Below are 26,830 nucleotides of genomic sequence, written 5' to 3' on the forward strand. Positions count from 1 at the left end.
ACTTGTATTTCAGCACAAGGGACAAGCCAAGAGGAGCCAGAGAGATCTTAGAGACATGACATCTCTAAGCCTCCATACTGTTCTGGCTCCCTCCAGACTTTTTGTTTCATTTAAGAAAAATAAGCCCCTGACTTACCCTTGCCATTTTTATGTGAACTTTCTATTACACACAGCCATTTTTTTTCTTTTTCTTTTCTTTTTTTTTTGTTTTTGTTTTTTTGCAGTTTTGGGCCGGGGCCGGGGCCAGGTTTGAACCCGCCACCTCCAGTATATGGGGCCAGTGCCCTACTCCTTTGAGCCACAGGCACCACCTCACACAGCCAAATTTAATCTCCACTGATGAAAAGGAAATCAAATAGCACATTCGCTCTAAAATTCTGTCTGTTTATCGTCATCTCTTCTATGGCCCATAGTCCTGAACTTTAGGCCTTTAACCCAGTCAGTAAGTCAAAGCTATTTTTCGGAGCACAAAGTCGGCTCCACCTGCAGGTACCAGTCATGTTCATGCCCAGATGGGTCAGCACCTGTTGCAGTGAGAATAAATGCCCCACACAAACTTCCACTGTTATCCCCCTTCAATTTCCCTCATGCTGGGGTTTGACATTTATGACTCTAATAAGCACATAAACATTTCAAGTGCTTTTTAAGAGATTCATTGACTCTTGGAAGGAAGGCAGAACAGTAGAAGGCATTTAGCCCAACTTCCTTAGCAAGGCATGGGCACAGATGCCCTCCATTCTACAGATCCCAACTATTTGGAAAGGCCTCAGGCTAACAGTTGTAGGGGGTTCAGAGATTAAGATACAGTCCCTGTTCAGAAACACTTTATAATCTAGAAAAGAGAACAAACTCATTGGATGATTCCACCTTCTGAGGTTGAGTGTCAAATACTTGGGGTAAGAGATTGAGGGTCAAGGGAACTGGAAAACTTCTCATTTCTTCCAGCTGCCATGGACCCAGAATGAAAGAATTGTAGCAACATTTTGCTTATCTCAGATGCCAGAGAGCACCTATTTCTCTAACTTTAGAGATTTCTATGTGCCTTATTTTGCATAATCTGTTAGTTCCAATTCCTTTTGGGAAAAAAAAAAGAGAGAGAGAACATAATCTAATTTAGGTGAAATAGTGGAAAGGCCATTTGTTTGGGAATCACAAGTACTGGTTCTAACACTCATTAGCTATGTGAGCTTTGCTGTGTTCAACATCTCTGAACACTGTGTTTTGCCCCCACAACCTTAGGCTATAGTCATGAAGAATACTTGTAAGAATTAAACGATAAAAATGTATGTGAATTTGACTCCCCCCAAAATTTATTTTATGCTTATCATGACCAAGCGTTATTCTAGTCACAATAAGTAATAAAAAACCCTCTCTGCCCTCATGTATCTATAACATACTGGGTATTAAAGATACATGTTATGGAATCTACAGTAGAAGTGCGAGGAAGAAAAGTACAATAAGATATGTAGTTACCTTTATAACTGAAGTCAGGGAATTAGAGGGCAGAAGGTGATTTTTCTGATTTGTTGCAGGAATCTAAGCCCAGTGGAGAGAAAGTGGAGACAGTCACCTGAACACTGATGATAGAAGGGGAAGAGGTTTCATTTCAACTGGTGGAGCCACAGCAGATTAGCATCAGCTCTGATTAGCTGATCAGAGCTCCCTGATCAGCTCTGTCCCTGTCCTTTTATGGGACTCACAAGTAGACAAAGGAACTACCATATTACCTCTCAATGGTGTCAGATCATGTGCAGGGTTTACAGAAGCGGAAGCAAGCAGCATGCGTTAGTTTCAAGGACCCAGGAAGCTCAGTTTTACAAATTCCTAAGAGCTGAGTTACCATGGGGAGGACCTTGTAGGAGTGTCCTTGGCTTCTGTGAGAGGACTTTATTTTTTTTTAAGTCAGAACATATTCTCCCCAGATATCCTCCCTCAGATAGGCTTGCGAGGGAGAAGTATCCTTTGAACATAGTCCTGAAGGAACAAAGGGAGTGACCATGCAGATATCTAGAGGAAAACTATTTCAAGTGAAGAGATTAAAAAAAGGTCAAGATCAGGCAAGCACAGTGGCTCCTGTAACCCCAACAGTTCAGGAGGCCAAGGCAGGAGAATCACTTGAAACCAGCAGTTTGAAACCAGCCTGGACAACACAGCAAGATGTCATCTCCACAAATTAAAAAAAAAATTTTTTTTTAATTAACCAATCATGGTGGCTCATACCTGGAGTCCCACCTACTCAGAAGGCTGAGGCAGGAGGGTCACTTGAGCCCAGATGTTCAAGGCTGCAGAGAACTATGTCAGCCTGGATGACAGAGTGAGATCCTATTTTCAAGGGGAAAAAAAAGTCAAAGCCCTAGAGGCTGGAGAATATGTGGCCTGTCAAGTACCCAGCAGGTAACTAGGATATGATCTTTCCTTTGCCCTGTGGTATTTTCAGCTGCCCACTCTGCAACAAAGTTGCACCCCCTCCTTGTGGGCCATACCACAAGCTCCCTCTTTCTTCTGTATTCCCATGCTACCAGCACTTTCTCTCTTCTTTTACTTTTAGCCTAAACATAGATTCTCTCCACAAATGCTTTAAAAGTGCTCTTTGTTTAAGTTAACATATACCAAGAGCTGGATATGTATCAAGCACTAAATAGTTTGAGCATCTTAATTCTGATCCTCCTAAAAATCCTAAGATGGAGTTGTTACTCTTTTCCAAATGCGGAAACAGATTCAAAAGGTTAATATCATCAAGTTCATATGGCTAATCGAGGCTGAGGTGAAGCAAACTTGATCCCAAGGCATCTCACATTTATATCCCTAAGATTAATCACTCTCCTATGTTCCTCCTTGTTAACTGAAGAAGTATCCTGCAAACCTATTGATGAACAAGTTCACAGTAGTCTTCATCAGAGTTCCCAATCCCAGCCTTCCTGAATTTCTAGAGCATTCGCAGTCATTCATTTATTCAACATTTATTGAGCACCAATTATGTGCAAGAACTATGCTAGTTTCTGGAATGGAGCAAATTGGTAGGACAAGTCCCTGTCCCACTGAGTCAAAGGAATATCAAAATCCTGTAAATTGAACTTGTTTGCTACACTTTAAGAGGAGGGGATACCCTATAAATAGAATAAAAATGTAATTATAAGTAAACTATTACCTTTGTAAAGAAGAGACAGTCTAAAACAGTCTTCGTCTTTCATAATCAGGTCCCATTGACTATACAGAAAGAGAGCCTTTCTGTACTAGATTTTCAAGTGTCCCATTATAAGAATTAAAAGGCATTAGGTTCAAGTGTGTTCTTTATTGTTTGAGTTTCCACCTATGTGCATTTTCCTAGTTGGGATTTGAGAGGTTGCAAACTAAATTCCATAAACCATAAAAAACATACAATGCTGTTAACTTACAGTAAACTTACTGTTTCTGTTCCTACCCTCCCCCACACTGGAGTTTCCCTTTTCCTCCTCTTTCTGTGATACACACTGGGTTCCGTGCACCCGTGTGGGTGAAGGACAGGCAAGCACCAGGATGATATTGATACATCTTACTCTCTATAGAAGATTGAGTCCTGTCTTTGAACTGCTGACTGGCAAAGCCAAGAAGCAATCAGAATATCACACTGTGTTAGGCAGCACCAAATTTTATGAAGTTTAAGTGATCCCTAATGACTTCAGGGGAGAAAATCCTAGTTAATACAATCAGCACCGTAAAATAGAATTTTGGGCAATGATAGAAATGTTCTATGTCCTTGTACAATACAATAGCCACTAGCAAAGAGAAAGCAGCATTTGGAATGTGGCTAATGTAACTGAGAAGTTAAATTTTCATTTTTATTTAATTTTAACTAATTTAATGTTTTTTTTTCCAGGCAGAGTCTCATTACGTCACCCTCAGTAGAATGCCGTGGCATCACAGTTCACAGCAACCTCAAACTCTTGGGCTTAGCAATTCTCTTGCCTCAGCCTCCACGTAGCTAAGACTATAGACACCTGCCACAACGCCCAGCTCTTTTCTTGTTGTTGTTGTCATTGCTGTTTGGCAGGCCCGGGCTGGGTTTGAATCTGCCAGCCCCAGTGTATGTGACCAGTGCCCTAGCCGCTGAGCTACAGGCACCAAGCCAACTAATTTAAATTTTAAAACCATGTTGATCAGCACAGACACATAAGAGAAAGATTTCTCATTATTTTTAAATATTCTTAATGGCATTAAGACTGCTAAAATTCTTTTTTGTTCATTTTTTTACTTTATTTTTAGTTGATAAATAATTACATATGTTTATGGGGTATGATGTGACATTTTAATATATGTTTAAATTGCAGAACAAACCCATCACCTTATATCCTTTTTCGTTTTTTGTTTTTGGAGAAGGAACAGAAGAATCTGTAACTGTGATCAATTAGTTGTAAACATCACTGCACTCAGACAAGCCTTCATATGTTCTTTATTTTTATGGTAAAAACATTTTATTTAAATCTATTCTTTTAGTGATTTTGAAATGTACCAAGCTAAAAATTCATGAGCTTTTTTCATGAAACAATAATTTCCTTATTCTTACCTTAGAGTTTCTACTGCTAACAAAAGGTGACCGTGATTAGATTATTTTAAAACTGCATTTTCTTATTAATTGGCCATTGCAGCTTTTAGAGACAGAGTCTCACTTTGTCACCTTCGGTAGAGTGTTGTGGCGTCATAGCTCACAGCAACCTCCAGTTCTTAGGCTTAGGCGATTCTCTTGCCTCAGCCTCCCAGGTAGCTGGGACTACAGGTGCCCACCACAATGCCCGGCTATTTTTTTTTGCAATTTGGCCAGGGAGGGTTCGAACCCACCACCGTCAGTATATGGGGCTGGCACTCTACTCACTGAGCCACAGGCACTGCCCACAATTATAGATTTTATAGCTCAGTTTTTTAATGCCACAGAGCTAAATGCCCTACTTTAAAGTGTTTATATTAACTAGTACAAGATTTGGGAGAGGATATAGATCTTAGTATTCAAGATTAGGCTTCACCTAAGAGACAGAGAAAAAAGCATTTCAGTTCAACAGATAAAGGAATAAACAAATCCATCAGTAAAGAGCAGAACATCATCTTTAAAAAGAAAGCAGATTCTGAAATGTGCTACAACTTGGGTGAAACTTGAAAACATTGTGCTGAGGGGCTAAGTCAGTGACACAAGGACAAATACTATATGATTCTGTTTACATGAGGCACCTGAGTAGCTGAAGTCATAAAGGCATAAAGTGTAATCGTGGTTGTCAGGGGCTGGGAGCAGGACGAATGGGGAGTTTTGTTTAATGGGCACAGAGTTTCAGCTGGGGAAGAAACTCTGGAAAAGGTCCTGGAGACAGATGGTGGTGAGGGGGGCACACCAAGGTTAATGTGGTTAAAGCCACAGAACTGCATGTTTAAAAATGGTTAAAATGGCAAATTTCATGTTTTATATATTTCACCATAATAATTTTTTTTTTTTTTGAGACAAAGTCTCACTTTCTCACCCTTCGTAGAGTGCCATGGCTCAAGCAATCCTCTTGCCTCTGCCTCCTGAGTGGCTGGGACTACAGGCACCTACCTCAAAGCCCAGCTATTTTTAGAAACCAGGTCTCACTCTTGCTCAGGCTGATCTCAAACTCTTGAGCTCAAGGAATCTACCTGCCTCAGCCTCCCAGAATGCTAGGATTATAGGTATGAACCACTTCACCTAGCAATAAAAAAATTTTAGATAATTTTTTTAAAAATTAAAAGCATTACATAAGATGAACTCTTAGACAGTAAATCAGATGTGATACTGTGGTCAGCCTTCACTCTGACCAAAGCTCATGGATAAAAAGTACAGCTTAGACAATCCAAAATTCCTCATAACTCAGACACTCTGCTGGAAATCGTATGATTGGGAAAATTTCACTTTTGTCTTGAAAAGATCCTCACCAGTGGCACACAGATGGTGAATTGCCTAAGCATGTGATAGTGAAGGCAACCGGGTCACAGAGAGATTCCTATCTAACCTAAAACCCGCCACTAAAAAAATGGGCAGAGCGTGCGGTCCACTAACTGACCAGAGGAGGAGGGTGCTGCCCACCCTGGGGCCTGTTTGATTTTCTAAGTGAGGGCCCAATCAGTGTGACTCACAGCTGCAACTAAGACCCTGCACATGCCTTTAAATAGTAGACATTCGTCTTCCCTTCTACCTTCTGGACTATAGTTCTGTTTTACCATTCATATGAATGTGTATGTGATTATATATTGATTTCATAGTAGTATTGAGTACATTGGATAAGTAGAAGGGAAGAGGAGAGAAAGGGAAGGGGAGGGGTGAGGCAGAAGGAGGGAGGGTATTTGGAGGGGACCTCACCTAATGTGCATGATGCAATGGTACATTTCAAAACTATTAAGAAAAGAGTATAATTGTGATGTGTTAATTAGTTCAGTGTAAGCATTTCACATTGTATATCAAATCAGTACACCATAAATGCATCAAAGTACACAGTTATGATTTAATAAAAACAAAACATTTTAAAAAATCATAGACAATCATAGATGCATGTGTTGTTGAATATGTGAAAATAATATATGACTGACATGAGTTAATTAATATACAATGGTGGAATTCCAGTTTGAGCGTAAACTGGATCTCCTTGTGTTTGAACTGGTCTGGAAAACATATGGGATATTACAGATGAATTCTGTTAATGTGTAGGACTGACAAATAATTCTGAAAAATAATTCTGGTAAGAGAAGTATCGGGCATATAAGCTTAATTAAATAACAGTAACCTGGGAATGGAAAATGATGTTTAGTACATCAAGGTTTGCGTTACTGAAAGCTGTCTTCCATCCCAAACCCCAAAATCTTGTTGTGAAGTCCTAAAGGGAAAAAAAGCCATATGGAAAAGCTAGATTCACTAAGATACCTATAAAATGTTAGAAGCCCTCATTGGTACTGCATCAGGACCAAAGATTGGGGGCGGGAAGACATTTAAAGTGTAACAGGAGGGCTGGTGGCTTTCGTTGGTACCAATGTCTTTGGCATCAATGACAAGCAAAAGGGCACACAGCTCTGGAGATAAAACTTTGAGAGTGGCTAAAATTGGACTTGACACAGACTCTAGTGCCATCAAGGCAGACACAGTGAAAATGTTACTTGTAAGACACTCAAATATAGTTTCATGGATTTCTTAGTTTCCCATAGTTGAAATCTAAAAGGATACTCACAAATATGAAATGCATTCTAAAGAGTTCCAGAAGTATTTTAAGGAAATTTTGTGGAATCCTGGAGGTGGATGAAGGCAAAAGCCGAATGAGCATCGTCTGCCATCATCATCTTGATCCTAGGTTGATGTGAGCCTGATATGACTTGAACACTGTGGTAGAGATAGTTCATGGTCCCATTCTTAATAGCACATAGAAAAAAATAAGGAGACCACATTTCCCAGTTTCCATTGCAACTAAATATTACCATGCAACTCAGTTCTTGCCAAAGAATATGAGCAGAAGTATAATACACTCCCTTCGGGACACTGGGCAAGTCTGGAGTCATTTTTGATGGTCTCAACTGAGGGGCAGGGAGTGATATTACTGGCACCTTTTGGGTAGAGGCTGGGGATGCTGCTGAACATTCTACAATACACAGGACAGCTCCCTACAGCAAAGAATTACTGACCAAACTGTCAATAGCGTCGGTGTTTAGAAACTACATAAAGAAAAGAGACACATCCCCCTGCCCCCGTTTTCCCTTTGTCTGGTTGGACTTGGGACATAGTCGTGATCCGTGTTGGAGTGCAGATATAGAAGCAACACCCTGGAGATGAAAGGGCAGAATAGAAGGCTGGTGCCTTATAACTTCACAGTGCAGAGCCACAACACCGTCTCAGACTTTAAGTGAGAGTGAAATAAACTTCTATCTTATTTTGTCTTCTGTTTTATGAGTCTCTTTCATGCACCTGAAACCACATCCTAAGCAATATAGAAGCTAACTTTGACTAAAAGTCCTTTTGAGTAAACTGCCAAAAAAAAGAATTAAAAAAAAAAATGGTGGCAGAGATCTTGTCCCCGTCATTTAGTATCCATTTCCCTATACAGCTAGCGGGAGAATTTCCTTTGGCCCTTGCCCTGTTTGTAGGATGGGGATGGGGCCAATCCCACCTCTACAGTGGATCCTGATTGACTTAAGCAAAATGTCACATCTCTTACGCCCTGGCCATGGGGACTGACTCTGAGAAAGGGAGACTTCAGCTGTTCCACTGTGCTTGTCAGATGAAGACAGGAGACTGGGAAAAGCCGCGGCCGTCCTCCCTCATTAGGAAACCAGCCCAGTGATGAAACTGGCACAAAGGAAGAAAGAGTTGAAAGACAATGAGAAATCCGTCATTTGATGCCTTGGATCAAACCACATCTATGATAAACCCTAGATGGTTCTCTCAAATCCATGAGCCAATAAATGTTTCACTTACACAAATTAGCGTTAGGAATCCAGTCACTTGCACCCAAAAGGTTCCGAACAGAGACAGAGAGTGCAATGGGAGAAAATCATCTGACAGGCTCGGTGCCTGCAGCTCAGCAGCTAGGGCCCCAGCCACATGCACCCGGGCTGGCGGGTTAGAACCCAGCCCAGGCCTGCTAAACAACAATGACAACTACAACAAAAAAAATAGCTGGGCGTTGTGGAGGGCGCCTGTAGTCCCAGCTACTCAGGAGGCTGAGGCAAGAGAATCACTTAAGCCCAAGAGTTTAAGGTTGCTGTGAGCTCTGATGCCACAGAACTCTACCGAGGGCAACATAGTGAGACTCTGTCTCAAAATAAAAAAAAAAGAAAATCATTTGAGAAGAGAAAGTTCACCTTCATTTCACTCAAAGATTGAGATGTCATCTGCAAAGTTTCCTTGAGCAGGAAAACAACAACCCAACAGAGGTTCTGCCCCTGCCTGATGTGTCCGTCCTAGAGGAAGTGGGTGTGCAGTGACTCAAAACATTACCGTTTCTTAGAATGAGATAAATATCCCTTTGACTTTTGAGAAAGCACTGCTTACCACCTTCTTACAAGGCATGCCAACTTTTCTTCACCATACGTAACTTACCCAGGTATCAAAATAATCACACTGGACTGGAATTCCATTTTCCTTCACGTTGTTGTTCTGTATCTCATTGTTAGCAAAGGCTAGAGATCTTTAGCAGCTATCCTAATTTTATTCAATTGCTTAGGAATTTCCCTAGGAATCGATGATAAACTATCAGCCCTAGATAAACAGAAGTTTGTATTGGGATTTCTTAAACGGTTTCTCATTCCTGGTCCTAACTTTCCCAGCATTGCCTAGTACTCACTCAAGCAGCTACCAGCTTCAAGGGAACTCCAAGACAATGAGTGCTTTCAAGCCTCAAAGCAGTACTACTCTAATGGGACGTAAAAAGGAACACATTTGAAAGGCAGATGACATTGGCTATATGGGCAGTGTTTTCAGGCAAAGTCTTCATCACTCAAACACACTATGAATATGCTTGGCTCAGTGATAAGGGTTTAGCGGCCTTGTCCTGTTTATCACAGGTAGTACTGAGTCTCTGTGATTGAAGCTTAAGGGCTCAGGTACCAAGAAAGGCCCCTGAGAAATCAGGTAGTATGATTCTCCATACAAAGCAAGAAGTTAGTCTATTGCCATCTCAAAATCTTAATCATTTGCATTAGTAAGAAAAAAGATATGCTCAACAATGTTATCAAAATAATATATTAAGTTAAATGAATATAACCGAGCACAATGGCTCACATCTGTAATCCTAGCACTCTGGGAGACCAAGGCAGGTGGATCGCTTGAGCTCAGGAGTTCAAGACCAGCTTGAACAAGAACGAGACCCTACCTATACTAAAAAAAACTAGCCAGGTGTTGTGATGGGCACCTGTAGTCCCAGCTACTGGGGAGGCTGAAGCAAGAGGATTGCTCGAGCCTAAGAGTTTGAGGTTGCTGTGAGCTGTGATGCCACGGTACTCTATCCAGGGTGACCGAGTGAGACACTATCTCAAAAAAAAAAAGTTAAAGGCATATGACCAACCTGAAAACTCCAGGGGTCCTCAAACTATGGCCCGTGGGCCACATGAGGCAGTGTGATTATATTTGTTCCCGTTTTGTATTTTTACTTCAAAATAAGATATGTGCGGTGTGCATAGGAATTTGTTATAGTTTGTTTTCTTTTTAACTATAGTCTGGCTCTCCAACAGTTTGAAGGACAATGAACTGGCCCCCTGTTTAAAAAGTTTGAGGACCTCTGTGGCCATGGGTTTCGCACCTTGTTTTCTAAGGGACTGTACGCTGCAGTTTTAATTGTCCTAATTATTGAACTTATAATAAAACTGAAAGCTGGGTAATTCTTAGGCCCTTTTCATGTTTTTTATAACCCTTCATTGGAGGTCTTGAAAATCACTTGCAAAAACTGAAATTAATTTTCTTCCTAATCCCCTAGAAACCAATGCAGTGAATTTCCATCATGCCATGATGATTAAAAGCTCTGAAATGAGTCATGATATAATTAGGGATGTTTTTGTTCAAGTCCATGAACTACACTAACACTTGTTTGTTTTATAGTGTCCCAGACAAATTTGGCAACTTATGCCAAGATAGTGTAGGCAAGAACAAGGAATACTACGGGAACTGCAGAAAAACCAGTATGGCTAAAATGCATGAACAAAACAAAAAAACTCTTTTAGCAGCTTGTATAATAATGTGTAATAGCTCATGCCTAGCAGCTGGGCACTCTGGGAGGTCAAGACCAGAGGATCACTTCAGGTCAAGAGTTAGAGACTTGCCTGAGCAGGAGTAAGACCCTCTCTTTACAAAAAAATTTAAAAAATTAGGCTCATACCTCCCAGCACTCTGGGAGGCCAAGGCAGGTGTATCGCTTGAGCTCATGAGTTCAAGACCAGTCTGAGCAAGAGCCAGAGCTCTAAAAAAAGTAGCGGGAGGTTGTGGCAGATGCCTGTAGTCCCAGCTACCTGGGAGGCTGAAACAAGAGAATCACTTGAGGCCAAGAGTTTGAGATTGCTGTGAGCTATGACACCATGGCACTCTATCAGGGGCAAGAAAGTGAGACTCTGTCTCAAATTTTTAAAAAAGAAAGAAAAATTACCCAGGCATTGTGGTGCATGCCTGTAGTCCCAGCTACTCAGGAGGCTGAGGCAGGAGGATAGCTCGAGCCTAGGACTTTAAGGTTACAGTGAGCTATAATGACACCACTGTACTCTAGCCAGAGCAATGGAACAAGACCCTGTCTCAAAATAAAATAAAACACCCTTAGTTTCATCTAAGGGTATTATGCTGTGTTTTAAAACTATCCTAATAAGCTTCTTGTAATGAGAGGTGAAACCTCAAGGGCCATAGTCAAGGTAAAAGTGTTGGTCACTACACAAGAACAGAATCTGGAAATAGAAGAACAGATTGCTCTGTTGAGGCCTTTGACAGTGTTGGGGAAAGCATGGTATGATAAAGAGATGAATGTGAAGAACTTGGGGTTGGGGAGGGGGTTGATCCAGGAAGGTTGAATACCTTAAAGGAAAGATAATGACAAAAAAAAAAAAAAATGGTTGTTACTGTACCATGTGTAATGGAATACCCCCTTTATCTCCCCTGAGAATTCCACATTTCTCACTAAGACTTTTACAAAAGTGGGTTTGGGAAAGAGAATATGAAGATATACTACAGTTCTATGTCCACAGGATGTAAAATAAAAACAAAGTTTACTTTTGTAACAGGAGCAGCTAGCATCTGAGCTCTACGTACAGCGTACAGCGTAGAGGAAAGTGAGGAGGGCTGAATCTGCACAACTGAGCAGACAATTTCATGAGGGGCCATGTGAGCAATCTTAAAAATTGTACTCTATCTCAGGGAAAACAGGGAACGGTCAAAAAGATTTAAAGGGAGGAATGACATTATCAGGTTTATAATTCTAAATGATTATTCTGGCAGAAGTTCAGAGAATGGGTTGGAAGAAGCAATGTTAGAGGCAGAAGGAAAGTTACAGAGCTTTGCAGCAATACAGGCAAGATATGTTAATGACCTGAACTGGTCAGTTACATTAATGGGTTTTGATGACTGATTGGACGTGGAAAACAGGGTGACCAATGTCTCTGGTATGCTCAAAACTGAGAAGGTTCCAGGATGTAGAAGTTCCACTTTTAAAATGGAGACAAGATAGCTCTGGTCAAACTATTCCAGTTTGTGTGAGACTAAGGAGTTCTGTGGTGGGAACTTTGGTGCTAAAACCAGGAAAGTCCTGGAAAAACTGGAATTGGTCACCTTGATGAGGTTGAAGTTTTGGGTGAGTAAAGATGGCAGACAGTTTCTGGGTTGAGAATGAAGGCCTCAGTCACTGCAACAGCAAAGGTCAAAAAAGGAACAGATTCGTGTGGGAAGAGGATGCTGAGTTTCATTTTGGACATGTGGAGTTTCAGGAGCCTATAAAGACATCTAAGAGAATATAGCTGAGTGTGGTGGCTCATACCTGTAATACAAGCACTTTGGGAGGCTGAGGCAGGAGATTGCTTGAAGTCAGGAGTTTGAGAGCAGCCTGGGCAATATAGGGTGACCCTATCTTTAAAAAAATTTTAAAATTAGCCAGGTGTGGTGGCATGCACCCATCTACTGAAGCTGAGGTGGGAAGATTGTTTCTTCCTGGAAAAAGCCCAGGAGTTTGAGGCTGCAATGAGCTATGATCACACCATTGCACTCCAGCCTGGGTAAGAGCCAGACACTGTCTCGAAAAGAAAGTGCAAGAGGAAATATCCAGCAGACAGGTCCTTTTAAGAATCTCACACTTGGCTCGGCGCCTGTGGCTCAAGCGGCTAAGGCACCAGCCACATACACCTGAGCTGGCGGGTTCAAATCCAGCCCGGGCCCGCCAAACAACAACTACAACCAAAAAATAGCCGGGCATTGTGCGGGCGCCTGTAGTCCTAGCTACTTGGTAGACGGAGGCAGGAGAATCGCTTGAGCCCAGGAGTTGGAGGTTGCTGTGAGCTGTGATGCCAGGGCACTCTACCCAGGGTGACAGCTTGAGGCTCTGTCTCAGAAAAAAAAAAAAGAATGTCACACTTGACCAGGCACAGTGGCTCACACCTGTAATTCCAGCACTTTGAGACACCAAGGCAGGAGGATCATTTGAGACCAGGAGTTCAAGCCTAGCCTGGGCAACATAGTGAGATTCCCCATCTCTAAAAATTTTAAAAAATTCACTGGGCGTAGTGGTGCATGCTTATAGTCCCAATTACTCAGGAGAATGAGGTGGGAGGGTTGCTTTAGCCCAGGAGTTGTAGCTTGCAGTGAGCTATGATAGCACCACTGTACTCTAGCCTGGGCAACAGAGCAGACTTTGTCTCAGAAAAGGGGGGCAGAGATCTGATACTCGAGAGAGAAAAGTAGATCATAATATAGTTTGAAAGTTATTGGTGATTGAGGCTATTAAGGCTATGTGTGTGAATTAAGATGCCTAGAGATAGGTTATACAGAAAGAAGAAAGGGGAAAGAGAGGGGAGGGGAGAGGAAGGGAAGGTACAAAGAAAAAAAAAGGAAAAGGAAGGGAATGGAAGGGGAGGAGAGAGAACTAAGAACAGAGTTATCAATATTTACAAGATATATAAAGGTGCATGAGATTGGGGGTCAGTTATAATAGCAAGATAAAGACCAAGAATGCATTGTCCAGAAGTCAGGGCAAGACAATATTTGAAGAAGGAGGCAAGGTCAGTGTCAAGTGCTACAGACAAATTAAGTAAGATAAAGGCTGAAAATTATCCTTTGGATTTAACAGCAAAAAGGTCATTATTGATCTTGGTGAAAGCAGTTTTAGAGAAATGGCAGAGAGAAACCAGACTGAGGAATGAATGGCAGATAAGAAAACAGAGATAAAGAGTGAAGAAAATCTCTCTCAAAAAGTTTCCAAGGAGACAAGATATAAGGAGTAGATGAGAGAGATGTGGAGTTGAGGAAAAAGAATTTATAAGAAATAACTTAGCCCAGTTTCTCCAGGAAACTGACCCTGAAGTAAACATGAAAAGACTCTTCTTTATTTGTGAGATGCAAGCCCAGCGGGGTGAAAGTGAGGACAGGGGGAAACTGGGCAAGACGGGATGTAAAGCTGCCTGGACGCGCTGATGCCACTTTCTAATGAGCCACAGAGAAACAGGAGCGGTTGCTTGTCAGGTGTATTTGCAGGCCTTGGTGAAGGACTGTTAAGAAGAAATCTCACCTCAGAGTAGTCTGCAGGGGAGATGGGTTGAGAATTAATCTTATGCTGTCCTACCCTGGAATCGCCTTGGTCAAGATTTATCTCATGGACATCTATGCTTCCACACTTCCAGGCTATCCCATCTGGCCCCTTGGCAGTCACCAGGAAGTCAAATTCTATGACCATAGCGTTTTTTTTTTATCCAAATCTGAAAGCAGAACAGCATCCTGGAACAAGTTTGTGTTCAATGTAGTGGAAAAGACAACCAATTTAATGCTATCAGCGTGGTATTGGTAGGAAGGAAGAGATTGAAGGTACAGGAAAGTGGGGATGGGGAGGTCTGGGTACTAAAAAACATATATAAATGGAGTATACCATAATTACATAGGAAAGGTAACAGGCAATTGTAGATTTCCATCATAAGCTCTCTCAAAATTCCCTCAGCCCCTCAACGTAATTATTTAGTTATTTTTTTTCATTAAATCATAGCTGTGTACATTAATGCGATGATCATGGGGGCACCATACACTGGTTTTATAGACCGTTTGACACATTTTCATCACACTGGTTAACATAGCCTTCCTGGCATTTTCTTAGTTATTGTGTTAAGACATTTACATTCTACATTTACTAAGTTTCACATATACCCTTGTAAGATACACCACAGATGTAATCCCACCAATCACCCTCCCTCTGCCCACCTCCCCCCTCCCTCCCCTCCTTTTCCTCCTTCCCCCTATTCTTAGGTTATAACTGGGTTATAGCTTTCATGTGAAAGCCATAAATTAGTTTAATAGTAGGGCTGAGTACATTGGATATTTTTTCTTCCATTCTTGAGATACTTTACTAAGAAGAATATGTTCCAGCTCCATCCATGTAAACATGAAAGAGGTATAGTCTTCATCTTTCTTTAAGGCTGCATAATATTCCATGGTGTACATATACCACAATTTATTAATCCATTCATGGATCGATGGGCACTTGGGCTTTTTCCATGACTTAGCAATTATGAATTGGGCTGCAATAAACATTCTGGTACAAATAATTTTGTTATGATGTGATTTTTGGTCTTCTGGGTATATGCCTAGTAGAGGAATTATAGGATTGAATGGCAGATCTATTTTTAGATCTCTGAGTGTTCTCCAAACATCTTTCCAAAAGGAATGTATTAATTTGCATTCCCACCAGCAGTGCAGAAGTGTTCCCTTTTCTCCACAACCACGACAACATCTCTGGTCTTGGGAAGAGAATTTTCCAGACATGCTAATTATTTAGTTCTTACCTCCCTGATATTCTTTGAGCTGGGAGCCAAAAGGAAATCTATGTTGTAGTCCACTAAGCTTGATCTAGCTTCTCTGCCTTTAGAAATCATATGGAATGCAAAGTCCTGTGCCATTGGAGGTAGGAAGGGGGATAGAAAGTGAAATAAGCTATTGTAATCAAATTCTGTAGAAAAACAACAATCCAGATAATGTCATCAAGAAATAAAGATTGGGACACTGTAATTCCTTGGGCAGAACCCCTGCAGAAAAAAATTGGCAAAGCTAGTAGTGGGTCATAATATAGGCTTTTAGAATTTCTGAAAGACTGGGTGCTAATTGTACTTTGCCAACTATTGACCATATCTGCTAAAATTATTTAAGCTTTTAAGTCTTAGTTTCCTCATCTGCAAAATGAATAATAATAATTGTTCCTAATTAGGGTTTCTAGTAATATACGACATGAAAACACTTAGCATAGTACTTGGAATATGCTATATATAATAACAGTAACAGAAAGTTATTTACGAAACCTGAAACTATCATTTGGGAACGTAAGGATGAATAAGTCACAGATTCCTAACTGGATATTCTTGGCATGGAGGTAAGAAGATTCCCTACATGCAGCCAGGAAGTGGAGGTCTCTGCACCCCCTTCTTCTGCCCTGCTCTTGCCACCCCTGCCCTGCCTCTGAACACATAGAAATTTGGGGTACAATTTACCAATAGCAAACTTTAAATGCATAGCTAAATAGTAAACAAGAAAGAAAAATGTTCTAGGTGTAGGAAATAAAGACAGTTCAAAGAACAGTGAGCCAACACTGAAGCCCAAATTTCACAAAGTGACTAGAAAAGAATAGAAGCCTGGAGGAGAAGGGACTCCAGGCCTCAAACACCTGCCCTCAGGAGCCTGCACCTGAGCCACCTGCCCAAGCCCAGGGGTCAGGAAGGCTGCCCCAATGTCACACACAGGGTCTAAAATAGGTTCATCTTTTTATCAGGGAAGCAATTCAATTCCACACTTTGACTTCTACTGTATAAGTTGTATAAGAATAACTTACATAGAATAAATTGCTTGTGACAATTAGTCTTCCTTTCTATAACTGGTTAATGGTCACAGGTATTTATAGCCTTTTCCCACTACCCTTTGCCTTTAGCAAAAATCTTTGGCTGGTTGTGGTTCTTTACATGGTGGGGTGACTCAAGCTTTCATTCCTGAATGGTCCAGGCCATTAGTAATCCTGCCTAGATTAGGTTGTTACAGTTTTCCATTGACCCTCATCACAGGGCATAGCAATACTACAAGACTCCCTATGAGATCTCCTGTATTCCAGACATAGTCTTAGTTACCCCCACTGTGTAATAGTGGTCAAAGTCCTCCTGGGTACTTAGGATCAGTCACCCCAGCTGACACAGTAACTCCCTTCTTTGCCTGCTGAGTCAGAGGCGTGAGGAGCCTAAAAGAGCCTGGCAGTATTCTTAACGTCCAGGTCAATGAAATCATTGTTGTGTCTCCTTTGGAAGTACATCTCCCCTTGGAACTAGGGCCCCTAAGCCAGTAGAAGTGAAAGTCACAGGAATAAGAGGCCAAAGTTTTGCTAGTGGGTCACTAGGGATAATGGTCTGTGACGCCACTCCCATTCCCACCCCCATGAATCCAGGCTAAGAAATAAAAAGTACTATATGTTCCATGTTGATTCAGAGTATTTGTATCCCTCATATATGGTCTTTTGGAAAAACTTGCCTCAGCACACGGTATTGCCTGAGCTGGTCCTGTAACTAAGTGTTCAAAGGCCATTCCGTTGTTCTGTCCAGCTACATCAGTGTTCTTCAATCTTTATTACTTCATGGCACACTTAAATTGCATTAACCTAAAAAAAAGAGTAAAAAAAAAAAAAAAGAATATACTTACTGTACTTTGAACTTCTTTTGAAAATAATTTAATTAATGATCTTTAAAACTTTTCGCGGCACCCCGGTTGAAAATCACTGAGCTAGATGCTTTAAGATTAAGGGGGGAAATGGTAAGATCAGTGAATTCCATGAGCATGGGCCCATTGTTATACCTCATTTGCTATGAAGTGAGTCCCTTGATCAGAAACAATACTGTGTGGAGTACTATGATGGTGCATAAGGTGTTCTGTCAGTCTGCAGATTATAATCTTGACAGAACCATTGCATGCGGAGAAGACAAATTTGTATCCACAGTGCCTATTCTAATAAGAAAATACTGCACCTTCTGCAACAGAAGTGGTTCAACATAATTAACCTGCATCAGGTAAATGGCTGATCAGCCCAAGGCATGCTGCTATATTAAGGATTCAGTGATCATTTCTGCTGCTGGCAGATTGAACATTGTTTGGTGGCCATAACCAGGTTGGCTCCAGTGAGTGGAAGTCCATACCGCTGGGCCCATGCACGCCCTCCAGCCTTGCCACCATGGCCAATTTTCCTGTGAGCCCACTGGACAACTCCAGGATGGCTAAAGAAAGACACCGACTAATAGTCATAGACTGGGTCATTCTATTGACTTGATTATCAAAATCCTCTTATTCTGAGGTCACCCCTTTGATGAGCTTTAGGACACAAATATCTTCATGCTTTTTGCCCATTGAGAAAGTCTATCTACCTATATCATCCCCCAAATTTCCTTGCCAGTAATTCTCTAACCATCTTCCTCCCGAGTCCCTGACCATCCATCCAAACCATTGACCACAGCCCATTAATCAGTATGAATCAGTGTATAGTGTGTGTCAGGCCACTTCTTCCGAGTGAACGGCTGAGTACACTGGTTTAAGTTTTGCCCTTGGAGAGAATTTCCCTTCCCCACTGTCCTTCAGGGATGTCTCAGGGAGGAGCTGTAGTGTCCACCTTCAGGTGGTGGCTGCATATTGTATAGAACTCCCTATAAACCAGGTCTTAGTCTCCCTTCCCTCTGCCAAGTGATCACAGGGAGCAGGTTCCCTGTGTGCAGATGAGAGAAGGCAGCATAACAAGAGTAGGGAACATGGGTATTTGGGCTGCTTCGTTGTATAACTCCCTTGTGCAGGCCCAATCACAAACATACCACTTCCCTTTGAAAATGGAATCTTGCTATGCATGCCCAACTTTATGGCTTAGTGGGTCACATTCCACCCAGTTCGTGATGGGCAGCTCAGGCCACATGTTAGCTCAGTGGACCATGGGTAAGCATTTCATCTCTACTAAGGCCTAGCAGCAGGCCAAGAGCTACTGTTTCTCAAAAACAGAGTAGCTATCTGGGAATGACGGTAGGGCCTTGCTCCAAAATTCTACAGGCCTAATCTGCGATTCACCTACAGGACTCTGCCAAAGAGTCCAAACAGCATTTCTGTCTGCCACTGACACTTGAAACACCATTGGATCTGCTGAATCATATGGCCCAAGTGGCAGAGAACTTGCACAGCAGCCTAAACCTGTCGCAGAACCTTGTCGTGTTCTGAGCCCCACTCAAAACTAGCAGCTTTTCAGGTCACTCCATATGGGCTGAGTGACACACTCAGATGAGGAGTATGCTGCCTCCAGAACACAAGAGCCTTGCTAGATGTGCCTTTGTTTTGAGTTGTAGGAATAACCAGACTCAACAACTTAACCTTCACCCTGGAGGGATATATGAACATTCCCCCTGCTACTAGACCCCCTAGAAATTTCAGTGAAGTAAAAGCCCCAGAATTTCAGTTAGATGTATTTCCCACCTTCTAATAAGCATATGTTTTACCGAAGAATGCTCCTTCTTCTCACTAAGTCTGATATAGTTTGAATATTTATTTCCTCCAAATCTAATATTAAAATTAGATCCTGGCCAGTCATGGTGGCTCACGTCTGTAATCCTAGAACTCTGGGAGGCCAAGGTGGGTGGATTGCCTGAGCTCAGGTGTTTGAGACCAAGCTGAGAAAGCAAGAGACCCCATCTCTGCTAAAAATAGAAAAACTAGCCAGACATCATAGTAGATGTCTGTAGTCCCAGCTGCTCAGGAGGCTGAGGCAAGAGGATCTCTTGAGCCCACGAGTTTGAAGTTGCTCTGAGCTGTGACACCAGGATCACAAATAAACTCTGAACTTTGGGTGATAATGATGTATCCAAGGTATGAGTTGGAACAAATATACCATGCCGGTAGTGGAAAAGGCCGTGCCTAGGATAAAAGGAGGTAAATAGGAAGTCTCTATACTTTCCTCTCAATTTTTCTGTGAACCTAAAACTGTTCTTGGAAAAGTCTTTTTAAAAAACTGACAATGTTATAAAAATTTCTAAGCTAGATCTTCCATCTCCCTATTTTAGACAGCATCACAATAATGTCATCCCAGACAGATGAAGAACTATGTTATTTTTAAAACCTCCAGAGAAGACTCTACAACTTCCCAACATTAACAACTCTCACTGTCAGGAAATTCTTCCATCTACAATCTAAGTCTCTCATGCTGTTGTTCAGTTTCCACTCTGCATAGCTGAGTCGATACTGAAAACAGCTGGTCTTCAGTCTCCATGAAGAAATCCTTCATTTACTGCCCCTGTAACATGAGATTGGATTGTTTTGTGTAGCTTTGATTTAGTTCTTAGCTTGTATCCTCATCCAAGCTGATTAACCCCAGTTCCCCAAACGATCCAGAGAATTCACACCTTTATTTCTACTCCCACATCACTTTGTATCTCTACCAGAGCGTTACAATTTGGTGTAATTGTCTGTTGGTGTGTCCATCTCCCCCACCCCGCCTCCTGTCTTGTTTGTGTGTATATCTCTGTGACTGCTATGGAATAGGTCCTCCAAGTAAATGACTGTCAAGTGCATAAACAAATGACCACGCAAACTACTTCATTCTAACTGTTCAGCCATGCTTGTAGCTATCTGCTGTCAATTGTTTTGTTTTGGTTTTGGTTTTCTTCCAGCAATGAACTCTACTAGCTTGAGCAAAAGCAAGGAATGATTCAAAGAACACTGGACTATCTTATAGAATCTGAGCAGGAGTTAAACTAAGGCTCAGAGAGGATAGGAAGGAACTAGGCAGGATTACTTCTGCAGGAAGTTGTGGGCCTTCTTTGCAGAGAATTACAATGTGTCTCAGCTACCAACATCCTTCAAATTACATTGTTTCTCTTCTTGCAACATTTCCAGTTCACAAGGAAGAGAAACTGATTGGCCTAGCTTAAGTGGGTGACAGACCTGAACGAATTAGCCATGATCCAGGGGACACAGAGGCTAACATGGTCACAGCCATAGGGCAGAGGCTAGCAGAGGACATGTGTGTGTGTGGTGGCAGCTCCTCAGAAAAGGGGAACCACGCTTTGTGGAGCTACAAGAGATATCACAAACAACTGCTGATTCTGTGAGTCCATTGTCACTGTTGAGTTCTTTATAAAGATGTCACAGAACTAAATAAACAAGGCAATTAAACTTTTTTGTGGGGGAGGCTGGCTATTTTTCCTTAGGCCCTCGGGACCAAGATTTAAGATGACAAAAGCCTGTCTTATTGAGTTGAAATGTGGATTTCCTTTGAACTAAGAATCAGTCCTTGAGCTAAACAACAAATATTATCACAAGATTTGCAGCACACACACACAAAAATCTCTCTTTTAGAAATTGAGTATGCTTTATATGTCATTGATTGGTAGCAGACACAATCAATCTTGAGGTTCTGGATTGTGAAGAGCATGACCAAGGCCCCGAGCACCTGCCACTCTGGCTCACCACACCTGCAGCAGCCTGTCCTGAAGTTCCTCAGGAGTACTCACACTGAGAAGACGCTGGAGAAGGAGGGAAGGAACAAGTGTCATAGACATAACAATGTTACTTTGCAGTCATTTAGCAGTTTTCAATCTAAGTCAAATTCAGTCATGTCTCTTATTTCATTTTCCATTTAAGTCAAACACCTATGATTTTTAAATGACTACAAAAAAATTCTTCGCAGTCCTTTCTATGCGAGGAAGAGTCAATTTCCCCACCCCTTTTTTCTGAGCTAACATTGAGACTTGCTTTGACTGAATGACAAAAAATGACTTTGTGTGAATTCCAAGCCAAATCTTCGAGAGACCTTGTGAAAACAAGTAAAAGGATAAGAAACCAGGTGGAGACTCCTAAAGTTGAAGGCACTTGTTGCATTGAAGTAGAACCCTACACATCATCTAAATGGGGGGTCTCCATTGTCTTTTATTTAGTTTGGCACAATTCTATCACTTTCTCCCTCCAAAAAATTTTTGTTCAGCATATCTATGCTTTATCTATTCATCAACCATCTATCTACCATTCTTTAAACCCCACCAAGATTGTAGGCAAGGCAAGCTTTGTTTCCTGACATTTTTGGAATCATTTTTCTACTTAGAATTTGGCTGATCCAGGAATGTTCTTCTCCAGGTTACGACAGTCAGGCAGTCTACAAGATCATCCTCAAAATGTAAGTTCTCTTCAAAATTCTTGCTGCTCTTTTTTGCATCATTTACGGAGAAAATAAAAACTCCTGTTTTATGTGTTTCCAGCCCCATTCTCCTAAGTGAGTTACCTGACAGTTAGCTGGGTAGTGAATCTGTGGGCCATCTCCCTGGACTTGGGGGTTTGACTCTGCTCCCCTTCTCCTTCCCCGACTTCCTGATTTGAAGATCTGTCAGAGAACCCCCGCCGTGAGATCTTCTTTATTCCGTTTTCCTTTTATCTTTACCCAAAGACTTCCAAGAATTCTTCTTTGTTCCTCCCATTTCCATAGTTACTTTGGAATTTGAATATCTACTTATGTCTCATCCTGCTAGAGAGAGAAGTTTGTAGATGCTTAGCTTGAATATAGGATGAGAGCTTGGATACGACTTAATTAGCACAGAAGCCAGCCTAAAAATCCCCACCACTGGCCATATCATATACCCTTGTGTAATCATTATTTTCACTACGTTTTCAGTAATATTTGGCTTCTCAAAGACTAAATGTGTCACAGTTTCTTCCCTTTAAAAAAATCATATTCATTTTGCATGGCTCCACCTTTTATTTATTTTTAATCTAATACCTTTATTGTTCTCATGTCAGTTTCCAGTTCCTGATTTTCTTTTCTCCCATGATAATTATTTGGGTTCTTTATACTTGAGTTATACTCTATTCCCCCACTCTAAGTCTAGTCTCTCTTTTTACGGTGAAAAATGATTGTGGTCATCTCGATAAACACTAAACAAAAAAAAAAAAAAACTTGAATTCTTTGGAACAAGAGTGAGGACATGTTATTTTAAGAGATTTCTTCAGCCAGGTGTGATTACAGGCTTATGCCTCCCACCTTAGCACTCTGGGAGACGGAGGCAAGAGGAAGTTTGAGACTAGCTGGAGCAAGAGTGAGATTCCTCCCTTCTCTACTAAAAACGAGCCAGCCATCATGATGGGCACCTATGGTCCCAGCTATTCAGGAGACTGAGGCAAGAGGATCTCTCAAGCACAAGAGTTTTGAGATTGCTATGAGCTAGGACACCATAGCACTCTATCCAGGGCTATAGAGTGACACTATGTCTTAAAAAAAAAGAGAGAGAGAGAAAGATTTCTTCACTCTCTACTGTTTCTCCAGACACCAATACACTGTAGAACCCAGTTGCCTCTATTCACGTGTACTAGTCACCCTTTCAAAAGAAATGATGGTGCCCTGAATTGAAGAGAGGGTAAGCTTTGTAAGAAAATTGGGACACTATTAACTAAAAACATCAAAAGGAAATTCTTCTGATTGTTTATTTTTCATTTTTTTTTTATATATTTTATTGTTCAGGATTCATTGAGGGTACAAAGAACTAGGTTACACCATCTTCTGATTCTTTTTATATGGTGTTTACATTGGAGGGAAAAAGGCGAAACTGGAAAATTTGACCTAATTCATAAAGAAGTCCTCATGAAACAACTTGATAGTGCAGTTTACAAAAGTAGGTTTCAATTCCCAACACACTCCACATAAATTATCTCACATGTGAGGTAGGCAGGCAGATAGTGAGTTATTTTCACTTAATACACTGTATAAATGTAAGATAAAATATTTTGATTTTATACACAAGCAAATGACGTCTCAAAGAAATTGAGAGACCTCCTAATCTGAAACGCCTGGTCTCCTGACCATAAAACTTTGCATCACACAGCGTTCCTGTGAGTCTCTTCTCTTCCGGGCAGAAGGATATATGGAAACCTCTAAGCTGAAAGTGTTTAGTTATAGAGAAATGGCATACAGATGAAAATGAACAAATAGCATGACAATGGTGGTAATGACAGTTAACATGTTTCCTAGTGCTCACTGTGTGTCAGTCACTGTTTTACATGCAATAACTCATCTGTGCTCCTAGCAATCTTTTGAGAGAGGCATTATGAAATAATTAAGGCACAGAGAGATTTAGTCACTTGCCTGACATCCCAGGATAGTGAGTGGTAAGACCAGGAATCAGTGGAAGTGAAGATTTGAATGAAGTCAACTGTCTGGCTCCAGGTCTCCAGATGACAATGACATTCCATCGCCTTTCTACAAAACAGTCTATGGAATACATTCTACAGTCATGACACAGTGAGTGTGCTAGAATGTCAGGAAAATTTATACTGGGGAAAAAAAGAGAGAAGCATTTGCCTCGCCAAGAAAAACTGGTATAGAACAAAAATTCAGAGTAAGATTTATTTAACTGGAGGAAGCTAAGAAAATACAAAAGGTAGAAAAGAAAAAGAAAATCTCTTGGTGTTTTCAGGAACTACCAATGGAAGCAGAGGATTCGCATGCTGGCATAATGGAAATTAAGACTGGAGTGTTAGGTGTCAACAAAGTACAGTTTGTCAACACAGAACAGCTAAGTCTGGACTCCTTAATAAATTATGAGAAGCGTCAAAGGCTGTTTAATAAGATGCTAAAATCCTCAATCTGTTTTTTGGGGTTTTTTTGTTGTTTTTTTTTTAAGACAAACAAAATAGATTAGGCCCAGGGAGAGGGCACACACCCAAGGGGAACAGTTAAGCCTCTATTGCGACAGGGGGGCTATAACGAACATTACTTACTGAGGATTAACAGGACCCAGTGACTGACAGGATGGGGAAAACAAGGGATTTCAGAGATGACTCAAAGCTTCTAAGCTTGTGTGAATAAGAAAATAACAATGTAATTTATAGAAACAGGAGTGTTCAGAAGTCAGCTGATTTGGAGACACGTTCTGATTTGGACATACTAAATTTGGGTGATGGGATGACATCCAAGTTGAAACACTGAGGGTTGATTAACAAATAATTATTGAACCCCTACTTTGTGTTAAGGCGATACTATGCCAAGACAAGGTCCCTACCCTCACAGAGCATGGAGTTGGCCATTTAGAGGATTAAGCGAATTAGAAAAAAGCAAACCTACCAGACAGAGGTGGTTGATGATAATCTGTATTTATTTTCTCTCTCTCTCCCCCTCACTGTCTCTCTCTTTCTCTACCAGTGGGACTCTTTTTATATTTAACCTTCTAAGAGATTCAATTATTTCTATTCAGTCTCTCACTGCATTGAATGAATTACTACACACAGCTGTATTTCTTCACAGAGAATTAAAAATGCTTATTTAGGAAACTTACAGAAGCAGGGAGGTGTTCCAAGTAAAGCGCTTGCTCGAGTTTGCTAACGATAGAAATTATCAGGCTCCCAGTCAGAGCTGGTATCAAGAAGAGAAAAAAATTTTGCACAACACTCTGTTTGCTGATGGATAAGCCTGTACACCCCACACTGGCATGCAGCCCCCAGGCTGTTTGCAGCTCACACCCAGGCATGTCATTGGGCCTGGGGCTTAGTTTCAGAGCAGAGAAACCAAGGCCTCAGGCTATTTTTAGAGTATGGGTGCCCAAGGGCTAGATATAGTCCATAGACCTATATTACAAGGCCTACAGAGAGTCCTTTTAAACTTTGAGACAGCATTTCAAATTCAGATTTGGAATTTATAGGTTATATATAAAACAAGATTTTCAACTGCTCTTGAAAAATCAGAATATATGTTAACACTGGATCTGCCTTTCTCTCTGGCACTGTTAAGCTAGAATTGTTAGATCTGCCCCCCACCCCACCCCCAGGCACAATCCATTCTTCTTATATGACAGTATTTTGTATACCTCACACCTCCCTCCTGATGTTCTCTTTGTGACTCCTATAGTGTTTGAACTTGCCTACTTTCGAATGTGTAATTTTCTAGGAAAGTCAGCAAAGGTGTTTGTCTGCAGGAGCTAAAAGACCAAAGAATTGTACCCCCATCCAATATACTAGGAGGAATAAAAACAAGAAAGTTCTATGATCATCCGTAGAGCTCTTTCAAAAGAAAGATGTTTTGGCCACTAGCAGTGACATCTTGGGCACATAATTTGTATTTTCTGCAGCTCAACTTCCCGATTTATAAATTAAAACTAATAGGGATTCAGCAATCTCATGACAGGGTATATAGCCAAAGGAAATGAAATTAGCATGTTGAAGAGGCAGCTGCATTTCCATATTCATTGGCTTTTCTTTCTTTTCTTTTTTTTTTTTTTGAGACAGAGTCTCACTATGTCACCCTCTGTAGAGTGCTGTGACATCACAGCTCACAGTAACTTCAAACTCTTGGGTTTAAGCAATTCTCTTGCCTCAGCCTCCCAAGTAACTGGGACTACAGGCACCTGCCACAATGCCTGGCTATTTTGTTGTTGTTGTTGTCATTGTTGTTTAGTAGGCCTGGGCCAGGTTCGAACCCATTAGCCCCAGTATATGTGGCCGGTGCCTTAACCACTGAGCTACAGGCGCCAAGCCTCACTGGCTTATTTTCATTAGCCAAGATGTGACATAGACCTAAGTGTCCATCAAGGGATGAATGGATAAGAAAATGTGCTCTATATACACAATGGAATACTATTCAGCCTTAAAAAAGGAAGTCCTGTCATTTGCACTAACATGAATGAAGCCAGAGGACATTAAGTGAAATAAGCCTCAAGAGAGACAAACACCACATGATCTCACATGTGGAAGCTAAAGGAGTTGAACTCACAGAAGCAGAGAGGAGAGTGGTGGTTACGAGGGTCTGTTTGGGGATCAGGGGGGAAGATACTGGTTCAAAGATAAAATTTCAGTTAGGAAAGGAGGGCTAAGCTCCAGAGAGCTATTGTACAACACAGTGACTATAGTTACTACCAAGGCACTGTGGTCTCAAAGATTGTTCAAAAAGTAGATTGTAAGTGTTCACAAAAACAACAATAACTATGCGAGGTGATGTAAAGTCAATTCGCTTGATTCAGCCATTCCACAAGGTACACGTATTTCAGAATGCCATGTTGTACATGATGAATATATACAACTTTTATTTGTTAACTTAAAACATTTTTTTAAAGAAAACAACAGGGTTTGCTTCCTAATATTTGTTGATGCCATTAAATGAGATCGTGCTAATGCAGGGGTTAT

At 41.2% G+C, this 26,830-nt stretch overlaps 1 protein-coding gene across 2 annotated transcripts in view; it reads right to left on the reverse strand.

Annotated features, from left to right (window-relative positions):
* The window catches only part of LOC128585824 (superoxide dismutase [Cu-Zn]-like), a 78,144-nt gene that overhangs the window by 18,059 nt on the left and 33,255 nt on the right, over nt 1–26,830 (reverse strand). Inside the window, exon 3 of one of the 2 annotated variants that reach the window (XR_008380116.1) lies at nt 23,834–23,927. The exons of the other annotated variant lie outside the window; for it this stretch is intronic. The gene's annotated coding sequence lies outside the window, so the exon portion shown is untranslated. Of the gene's footprint in view, nt 1–23,833; nt 23,928–26,830 lie in introns of those variants that run through there. 2 annotated transcript variants of the gene reach the window in all.

The sequence above is a fragment of the Nycticebus coucang genome, chromosome 5 (genome assembly GCF_027406575.1).
Source record: "Nycticebus coucang isolate mNycCou1 chromosome 5, mNycCou1.pri, whole genome shotgun sequence".
Lineage (NCBI taxonomy): Eukaryota > Metazoa > Chordata > Mammalia > Primates > Lorisidae > Nycticebus > Nycticebus coucang.